Here is a 10,485-nt window from a genome sequence, read left to right as displayed (position 1 = left end):
CTACCAGCTACATTGCCACTATCTACCTACTCATTAAAAAAAAATAATCACTTACAACGTCGCTTTTAAACTCATCAAAACATTACATTGATTTTCGTCTTTTTTTTACCAATGGCGTTAAAGGAACAGAAACTAGCACGTAATAATTTCGTAGAGTTCATGGATGGCCTCGGCGACTTCTTTACAAGGAGGTGAGTTCGTTTAGGCACACGTTAAGGTTTGATTGGGAGTGTCCATCATACCGTCAAGTGTCCTGTGATGTGTTAAAAGCTTGTCTCGTCTTTGTTTCGCCGTCTCCCCCCATCCCTCCATCCTTCCTTCCTTCCGTCCTTCCTTCCTTCCTTCTCTCTCTCTCTCTCTCTCTCTCTCTCTCTCTATCTCTGTTCTCGTTTCCACTCGGTCTCTCTATCTTTTAATATCTTTCTCCATTCTATTTGTATATCTGTCTTGAGAGAGCCTCCTGATTGTGCGTGAGACAACAATCATACATTTATCACCTATAATTTTTAAAGATGGGGAGGCCTGAGATGAAGGGTGGTTATGGAGTTGGGGAAAGGTTTGGGACGGGGAATTGGGAGATGGGGTGGAGGGGAAGCTTTGGGGACGGGGGATTAGAGGGAGGTGTGGGGGGAGTTCTGATGGTGCTTTAAATATTATACACCAAAACTTAAAACAGACAAGCTGAAAGACTCAACTGTACTTGAATTCTGACAAGCTGAAAGACTCAACTGTACTTGAATTCTGTTCTTGGTGGTGGTGGTGGTGGAGGGGGGGGTGGGATGGTGAGTGGGTTAGATGGAGAGTGGGTGGAATGAGGAATGGGTGGAGGCGAAATGGATGGAATAGGGAGTGGGTGGGGAAAAAATGGACCGCAGGGGAAAATGGATAAGGGATATTGACTAGGTAGGGATAGATAGGGCATCGAACAATACTCAATATCCAAGCAAAACAAAAATCAATCAATGGGGTGTAAATTTCGTCATTGTGTTTGTTTCTGTTAGCATAAAATTAATGTTGTGTGTAATTGCTTGACTATATACTGCAGGCCAATTCAGAGTTAGTCGTTCCCTCACCTCACCACCAACAAAAATTCTCCAAGTGAGGAAAGCGAAAGAGAAAAACACGCCGAAAACGTCAGCCACTGAACTGTAGAGAACGTCAGCCACGGAACTAATGAGGAAAATATCATTGGCGAACCACAGATACTGAATATATCAAATTAGAATCAACGCAGGAGAGAAGAAAGAAACTAGAATCAAGATAATGCATATTTGATATTCCTGTGGCCAGCGATGGACCTCGGGCACTTGGTGGGTGAGGGGGTGGATAGCGTTATTTCCTACACGGGGGAGATATTTCTCTACACGGAGATATTTCCCAATCAGTTATTCCCTCCCCCCCTCCTCAGAGATATCTACACGTGATAATGAGAAACAGCCTACCACAATGCCCACTTGATTAAACAATTCATGATAGGGAACACATTCATTATAGGTGTACAATGTTAACCTGTATTCCAAGACATTTTTTAGAGCCAAGAAATTGTATATAAATGTGTTGACTCTTGTTCAGTATCTTGTCTAGTGTGTTGACATCGGGGTGTTGTGTGTGTGTGTTTCTGACTGAGGAATACTGCTGAAATTGTTCTCACTGGATCTTGAAGTGAAAGAAACCGTATGGATTGAAACCTAAGATAAACAGAATCAATAAACACTGAATCCTGTCTCAAATAGGATCAATAAACAATGAATCCTGTGTCAAATAGGATCAATAAACAATGAATCCTGTGTCAAATACAATCAATAAACAATGAATCCTAAGTCAAATAGAATCAATAAACACTGAAACCTATGAAACACGAAATAGAAAACACCAAGAAAGTAATAAAAGAGAAGAAAGAGAAAACAAACAAGAGATAGGGACACAAATAAAAACATATATAGATATAAATAAGAATAGATAGATAAATAGCCAGAAGAGCATAAAAGGGTGGGGTGTGGGGGTAGGGGTGTGGGGGTGGGGTGGGGTGGGGTGGGGTGGGTGTGGGGTGGGTGTGGGGGAGCAAATTATATATATTTATTAAGAGCACATTAGAGGGTGGTGAGGCAGTGAAACACAAAATAGGAAATGGAACAGGAAGAGCTATTAGAATTAAGAGGAGAGAATTACACACAACCTGATAAAAGATGATATTAACACCACAAGAGGGGATAAAACAGACAAGATTCACTGCTTTTGGGGGGTGACCAGTGATGAGACTGATGGTAGGGTGATGATGGTAGGGTGATGGTAGGGTGATGGTAGAGTGATGGTAGGGTGATGGTAGAGTGATGGGAGGGTGATGGTAGGGTGATGGTAGGGTGATGGTAGGGTGATGGTGATGGTAGGGTGATGGTAGGATGGTAGGTGATGGTAGGGTGATGGTGGGGTGATGGTAGGGTGATGGTAGGGTAATGGGAGGGTGATGGTAGGGTGATGGTAGGGTGATGGTAGAGTGATGGTAGGGTGATGGTGGGGATGGTAGGGGTGATGGTAGAGTGATGGTAGGGGTGATGGTAGGGTGATGGTAGGGTGATGGTAGAGTGATGGTAGGGTGATGGTAGGGTGATGGTAGGGTGATGGTAGAGTGATGGGAGGGTGATGGTAGGGTGATGGTAGGGTGATGGTAGGGTGATGGTAGGGTGATGGTTTATAGTACTATGTGTGTTCTTACAGTGAAGGGATGAAGGACTGGAGATGAAACACAACACAGTACCAGTGGATGTTATGTAAGGTAGTAGTGGTAATTTCATATGTATCTGTATTGAGTTTTTTTAGTATAATGGGTGATCAAGAATTGGTTAGATTAGGTTTGGTTTGGTTAGGTTGTGTGTTAGTGAGGTTTGTTTGGTTTGGTTAGGTAAGGTTAGTTTTGGGTTAGTGTGGGTTGTTAGGTTAAGTTTGGTTAGGTTAGGTTTGGTTAGGTTTGGTTTGGTTAGGTTAGGTTAGTGAGGATTGTTTAGTTGGAGTTAGCATTAGATGTTATGCCCTGGTAACCCAAGAATAGTATTTGATCTCTTGTGGCTTTTAGAAATTGTTACATTGGATAAAAAAAATGCATCGTAAATAAAGGTGAGACAATACTTAGTGAAGAAACCATTTTTTCTTCATTATTCTCCAATTATGTATAAACCATCCATGTGACTGTGTTAATGGTCAAGATGAACGATCACGGATATTCAGGGGATGTAGCTTCAATTATCTAGCACCTGTTGTTGAAGAATGACCATAAGGATGTGCATTAATGGTCCTGCACATGTTAGGCAGTTAGGCAAGATAAGAGACGTGTTGTAATGAGTAAAGGGGAAAAAATAATCAACATGACTCCCACAACGAGGTGTGGATTCCATCTAGGGGAAAATTATTCCGTCTGACGTGTAAGCAAACCAAAATCCTAAGTGTTTTTCAGGAGTAAATACACCACAAGAGACTCCAGTTTCAAAAGTTGATGTTTGAACGTTACAGTGTGATGTGTTGCTGTAATGAGTGTGTGTGGCAAGGATACACAACTGCTGAACTGAGAGGTGAGTCTACTGAAATGTATCTGATGCAGATAATTATGAACTACTTAAAGCTATCCAGGTCAGAATTTATGATACTTATGACCTTAGCGCTGGAGGAGGGAATTTGGTGAAGAGGATGAAGGCGATGGTAAAGACTTGTTATTTTGTTTTGTTTTTGTAGTAAATGATAATGTATACGAGACAATATTAGTATTTTTGTGATGAAAGTTCGATTATAAGGTTACCACGAATTTTTCCACTCCTATAGTCATAAAAGAAAGTCATTGATTCTCTAGATAACAACAATTCTATAAAACAAAACAGTACTCCCATGTGGAATATTTTTGGCAGACAGAGAGGAACACCATTGATGAAAATACGTCGTGGGAACTGTAATACCAACTCAGGTTTTGGTGTTTGTGTAAGCTAAACTATTTAAGCAATACTTCCAAGTTTCGTGAGGCTATTATTCATGAAGCGGTAGGTCCATCATGACGGCGTGAAGGACATTACTTCTCATGGACTCTGAGTGACATCGCTTAAGACAGGTCAACAGTAAATACAGGTCGCGGGGAAAAAAAAAAGAGTCTATCCTCATTTATATACTTTAAATACCGTAAATTGCAACTCATGGAAGCGTGATTAAATATCTTCCTGAATCTTCAAACACCACCTCTGGCTGACCTACCACCACCACCACTATTACCACCACCATCTCCACCACCTCCTTATCCACCACCATAACCACAACCTCTACCAACGCCTCCACACTCCCTTCACCAACACCACTACTTCTACCTTCACCAACACTACCACTATCACCACCAGAACCATTACCACCATCACTACTATTACCTCCACCATCACCACTACTAACACCCCCACCACCTCCAATAACAACATCCCCACCACCATCACCACTACCAACACTCCTACCACCCCTCCACCCACCACCACCACCACCACCACCCACTACCATCACCACTACCAACACTCCTACCACCCCTCCACCCACCACCACCACCACCACCACCACCACCACCCCCACTACCATCACTACCATCACCACAACCACAACTACTACCAACACCCCCCTCCAGCACCACCTAGCGCCACTCTCACTGTATATACACCTAAGCAGCTCAGTTTTCCCACTATGATTTACTCTTGAACAAATTACCTCGGCGGCGAGTTTACCAAGTTTCTAAAACGTATTCAACGCCGGGCATTATCACAAAATATTGCCACAAGTTATCTACAAAGTTGGACGACCCTCTGAAAGTTTGACGGGGAATTTTGAACGTAGAGCAAACCTTATGAGTGCGCGTAAGCTCAAACTCCGCCCAGAGGCGAGGGGCGGGGACGAGGAAAGGGGAGGGGTTAGACCAGCTGCACCAGAAGGAAGAGGCACCAGTCAGCTGTACTAGAGCGCCGTGCAGGAGCAGCAGGAAGGGGGGGGAGGAGAGATAGCAAGAGGTGGATGAAAGAAAGTAAGAAAGGAAAGGACGAAGAAACAAGGGAGGAAAGAGGGTAGAAGAAAGAGAAGGGAGGGGAAATGGCATAAGAGATTGAGGGAAAGGAAGAGGCAGGAGGCAAAGACGAAAAGGGAGGCTTAACTCGATAATGAAAAGGGATCAAAGCTGGTTAACAAGAAGGCCAAGGAGGAAAAAAGAATAAGATGAAGAAAAAAGGTTAAAAAAAACAGGGTGAAAAGGAAGAGATAATGGAAAATAAAGGAAAATAAAAATACCGAACAGTTAGAGTAGTGTCCGATGGTCTTAGAAAGTGGGAAGACAGTGGAAGAAAATGGTCAGTTATCTAAGATTTAATTTCATTTTTCAAGAGAGATAGAGAGAAATAATAACAAAAATAGAATGAATAATAAGAAGATGAAAGAAAAGAGAAAAACTACAAGAACACACAAATTAAAAAAAAAATAAAGATAAATAAACACAATTAAACACAAACCAGACAGACAAACATCACAACTTTTAATTAATGTTAAGTTACAAGAGATACGAGTAACACAACTTGGGAAGGAGACGGAACTTTACAAAGAAATGTATATGAATGAGGAACAGGATGATGATGATGATGATGATGATGATGATGATGATGATGATGATGAGGTGGAGGCGGTGGTCTAGGAGTTACAAAGAGCTGTAGGCAAACGGGCTGGACAAAGTTGTGTTGTGATGGTCCGAGGTAGCACGAGACACAAAGCCCTGGTGAGGAACACATTATGGTCAGCTTGGTGGAGAAGATTTAGTTTAGAAAATCTGTAAAGAGGAGAGGAGAGGAGAGGAGAGGAGAGGAGAGCTAGACTTTGGTGATGTAATACGGTAATGACTGAGAAACAGAAAAAAAAAGGTATTTAGAAATTTTATGAAAAGGATATTGAAGATAAAAGGAAGATGAAGGACCGGGGAGGAATTACATACTGGTAGTGAAGTAACTGGAGGGAATAAACACACACATGATGTTTATATAAATAACGTAAGAGGAAAACACTCGTAAGGAATATATTAACAAGAGTAAACATAAACTTCAACAATGTTCCAAATTAACCAAAAATAACGAAAATAACTAACGAACAACTAAAGAAAGTAATAGAGAAAGACCTAATTTAATATAGCCGGGTTATATTTCCTTTTTTCAATCATGCAAAATGTTTCAGAAAATTGAAGAAATAATATTATCAAGCAAACAGATGAACCCGTTAATAACATCACAATTACCTTTCTTGTTTTTTTTTAATGAAGAGGAATTACTTAACGAAGAACAAAAACACGAGAAAGAAACGATAAAATAAATAACTGGGAGGAAAAATTGAGATTATTATCGGAATGGTCAATAAAAGTGTCAAATATTTCAACTCTGTCTTACCGCTATGCACACTCGTCTCCCACCTACAGTATTCCTTACCACACCACCACCACATTTCTTAAGGCTTCAGTACTACCCTTTAGTCCACCCTATATACAAAAAAACACATAAATTCTATAATAAACAGAAAATAGATAAAAAAAACTTCAATACCAATCTAGTGTGTAAGAGATTAGACTTATATTGTTGATGTATTGTGTATATTACTGCGTTTCAAACAACTAAGGTCTTTTAAGCGCGTAGTTTAGGTTAGCACACAGACTAGTCATCAACAATTAAAGATTTAAGAGCGATACATCTGTCTGGCGTGAGGGACGAGCTGGCAGTATAAGGCGCTCGGTGGTGCTAAGGATGAGTTGAGATGATACCGACGCGTCATGTGTCAGGGAGTGTCAGTGACAGACTTGGAAGAGGAAGAGGAGGAAGAGAGATGGTGAGCAGGAGGGAGGAGGAGGGAAGGTGAGGAGGAGGAAGAGGAGGGAGGGTGAGGAAGAGGACGGGGCAGGATGGGATCGGAGAATGATGTGTTAAAGAGAGGATGGATAGCAAGGGGGATAGAATGGTGTTAAGGTGAGGGAGGATGGTGAGAGGGTGAGGTTGAATGGTGAGAGAGTGAGGGTGAATAGTGAGATGGTGAAGGAGAATGGTGTTAGTGTGAGGGTGAACAAGGTGAGGTTAGGTTACTTTCAGTCAAGTTAGATTAGGTTTAGGTTAGGTTAGGGTATGGTAGGCATGGTATTGATATGGTAGAATGAAGTTAGCGTAGGTTAAGTTCGGGATGGTAAGGCGAGATTAGGTTAGGTTAGGTTAGGTTAGGTTAGGTTAGGTTAGGTTAGGTTAGGTTAGGTTAGGTTCGGTTCGGTTCGGTTAGCCAGTGTGTTAACATGGCGGTGAACAGTGGACATTAAGTATTCAGCAGTGTTGTGTTCCACCAAGAAATACTAGCAGGCAATAACTATCACAGGTAACTATCAAGAAACCCTAGTAGCTTCTGAGAATCACTAGCATCCAATAAGACTCACTACCAACCAATAGCAACCATTACGAGCCATAATTACCTTCTCAGAATCACCAACAACTATAAAGAATCACTTTTGGCCCGAATCACTAGGAGCAGCAAAGAATCGCTTATGACCCATTACAAATCACAGTGACTTTAGACTGATAAAACAGGCCCCACTCCGAAATCGATCCCACCCTAACCTAACCTAAGTAAAATAGGGGGTTTGTGATCATATTCTCAAAGGTCCTTCTCTTGTATTACGTCTCCCCCCCCTCCCCCCAACCCATCGTCCCATTATTGAAGATAAGAGAACGGGTCGAGTTATTGTCGAGTCTAAATCCATTTTCTGACACGAAATCGACCGCCGCCATCTTTTTATCAAGGCTAAAGATGGTGGAATTATTTTAGAGGATAGATTCATTGTCATTTCAGATGAGGAATTCAGTTTAGTGTAACATGATATAATTCTATGTATAATTGATGTCGTAAACTTTCAAATTATTTACACCTGTAGATTATGGTATCATTTCCTTTATTCAGAAATAAGACAGAAGGAAAATACTACCTGTTCTGTAAAATATGCATAAATGATTTAGTTTCTTTTACATAACTTACAAAACACGTGAAGGACTTTATGGTACATTTTTACCTGAGTGTTTTACGTGTGATATACTTGGGGTTTTGTGAGACTTAAATACTAAAGGAAGGAGTAAAATTTTGTGGTAGTAACAAGTGTCATATCTTCCTCCTTTACTTCACTAAATCCAGATCATTTGATTGGTATTCTTAGTTTTATCCTACATTAACCCTCTGATGCATATTTGGAGTCTAGAACTTTACTAATTCGTATTCCGTGGCACGCATGCAATGATTAAAATCAATACTGTCAGCTTTTATGAATACAAAGTAGGTAATTGACTCGAATAAAACAGAAATCTGCAAATGTAGAAGGTAAACACTGGCTTCTCTACTCACCCATCAGACCTGTATATCTCAGAGCCAACCTAAGTCAACATAACATTTAATTACCCTAAACAAATTAAATTCCTTAAAAACAATAATAGAAATCTTTAAACGAATTTATTTTGGTATTATTGCCAAGTAACACCATGTCTTTGTAGTGCCTCCTCGACAGTGTTTCAAGGAAAAGCATTACAACTTAGAGTAAAGAGAGAGAGAGAGAGAGTTGTTTGGCCTCCTACTCCTTTAATTGGGAGGAGAGGAAGAGGAGTGTAGGGAGAGGGAGGTTAAGAGAGGAGGAAGAAGGGGGGTTGATAATGAAGGAGGGAAGAATGGAGGAGAGAGGAGGAGTGTAGGGAGGGGAAGGTTAAGAGAGGAGGAAGAAGGGGGAGATAATGAATGAGGTGCGGAATGGAGGAGGGAGGAGTGTAGGGGAGAGGGGAAGAGAGGAGGAAGAAGGGGGGGAGATAATGAAGGAGGTGAGGAATGAGGGGAGAGGTTCAGAAGTTACAGAGGGAAAGTGAAAACGATAATATATGCTAGGATGGAGGAGGCTGCTGGGATAGAAGTGGCTGGGAGGAATAGTGATGATTAGGGAGGGGAGGAAGTGAGAGGAATGATATGAAAGTAGAGAAGAAGAAGAAGAAGAAGAAGAAGAAGAAGGAAAAAGGATAGAAGGGTATAAATCAAGTGAAAGGTGAATAAAGAGGATAAGAGAAATACAAGAGAGGTGAAAGAGACAGAAATGGGAATAGAGAAACGAATGATAATGAGGGTGAATAACAGAGAAGATTTAAAGTTGGATAATGGAAGAGAAACTAGCAAGAGGAAGTGGGGAATGAAAGGTGAGGGTAAGAAGGGGGGATAAATGAGATAGAAGAAGATAAAATAGGAGAGAGTAAAGCAGAGAAGAGTTAAGACAGTAAAAGAGATAGACAGACAGGAGAGGAAAAAGAAAGAGAGGGGGGGAGGGGAGGGGGGAAATGTAGGGTGATATATAAGCAACGAAAAATAAAGAGAAAAAAAAAGAATTGGGGAATGACGTTAGTGAAGTAACAGGTAGGCAAGGAAGGGAAGAAGAAGGGGGAGAAAGCAAGAAGAGAGTGATAGATAAACAAGAGAGAGAGAGAGAGAGAGAGAGAGAGAGAGAGAGAGAGAGAGAGAGAGAGAGTTCATAATGCAGTATTTCTCTATTATGAAGAATTACATTCAAGACCTCGCCTGATAAGAGGAATGAGGTTCAAACATTTCCTATTGAGAAAGATGGAGGTTCAAAACACCTCATACCGAAAAACTAAGTGCTTTCACCAATAGTTTTCCCAAGACTGACGTAGAACAAAGTTTAGATCTGGCTGGGTGTTAGTGAGGCTTCCTTCATCACCAGTTAATAAAGGAGAGGGCCGGGGTGTGAGGCCTTCCTTCCCTGGGTCAAGTATAATTCTAATTAATTATATTACGGTGTATGTTTTATCACTACGTCACTGTTTGATAATTTGTCGAGATGTTCCGTAATTTAAGGTGTATTAGCTTTTGTTTAGAGTTACTCAGGCGGTGAGGGTGTTAAGCTGTGATAATTGTTAGCCCCTAGTTAAGGAATTGGTTAATGTGTATTCATATTTATATCACTGATGAATGACAGCTAATTCTCCTAAGACTTTTTAGCTTAGTCGTGAATGATACCATATGTACACACAGACACAAAGACGAATACTTACGTTATATGTATGTATGTATGTATGTATAAAAGGACAAGTCTGTCCGTCTGTATGTTTGTGAGTGTGTCTGTGTCAGTCTGTTCCAGCCATGACTCAAAAATCTTCCCCGACTGAGATATCACCACGGCGATTACGGGAGGTGGTTACCCGTGTCAAGGAGGGAAAAACTGTGATTGTCAAGGTTATTCAGTATATATCTAATCTAAGCGAAGCCGGGTAATTTTGCTAGTGTATGTATGTATGTATGGATGTATTTATGTATGTATTGACATGTATGAACGCGTATATACAGTACAGGAGTATTTAAGTATATAATAACAGATCTGATAGCAAAACCGTCACCTGTGGCCAGCGAGAGATAATCAATGGCGGATAAAAT

The sequence above is a fragment of the Homarus americanus genome, unplaced genomic scaffold (genome assembly GCF_018991925.1).
Source record: "Homarus americanus isolate GMGI-L3 unplaced genomic scaffold, GMGI_Hamer_2.0 scaffold50608, whole genome shotgun sequence".
Lineage (NCBI taxonomy): Eukaryota > Metazoa > Arthropoda > Malacostraca > Decapoda > Nephropidae > Homarus > Homarus americanus.
The sequence above is the reverse complement of the archived record's forward strand: the minus strand, read 5'-3'. Positions refer to the sequence as shown.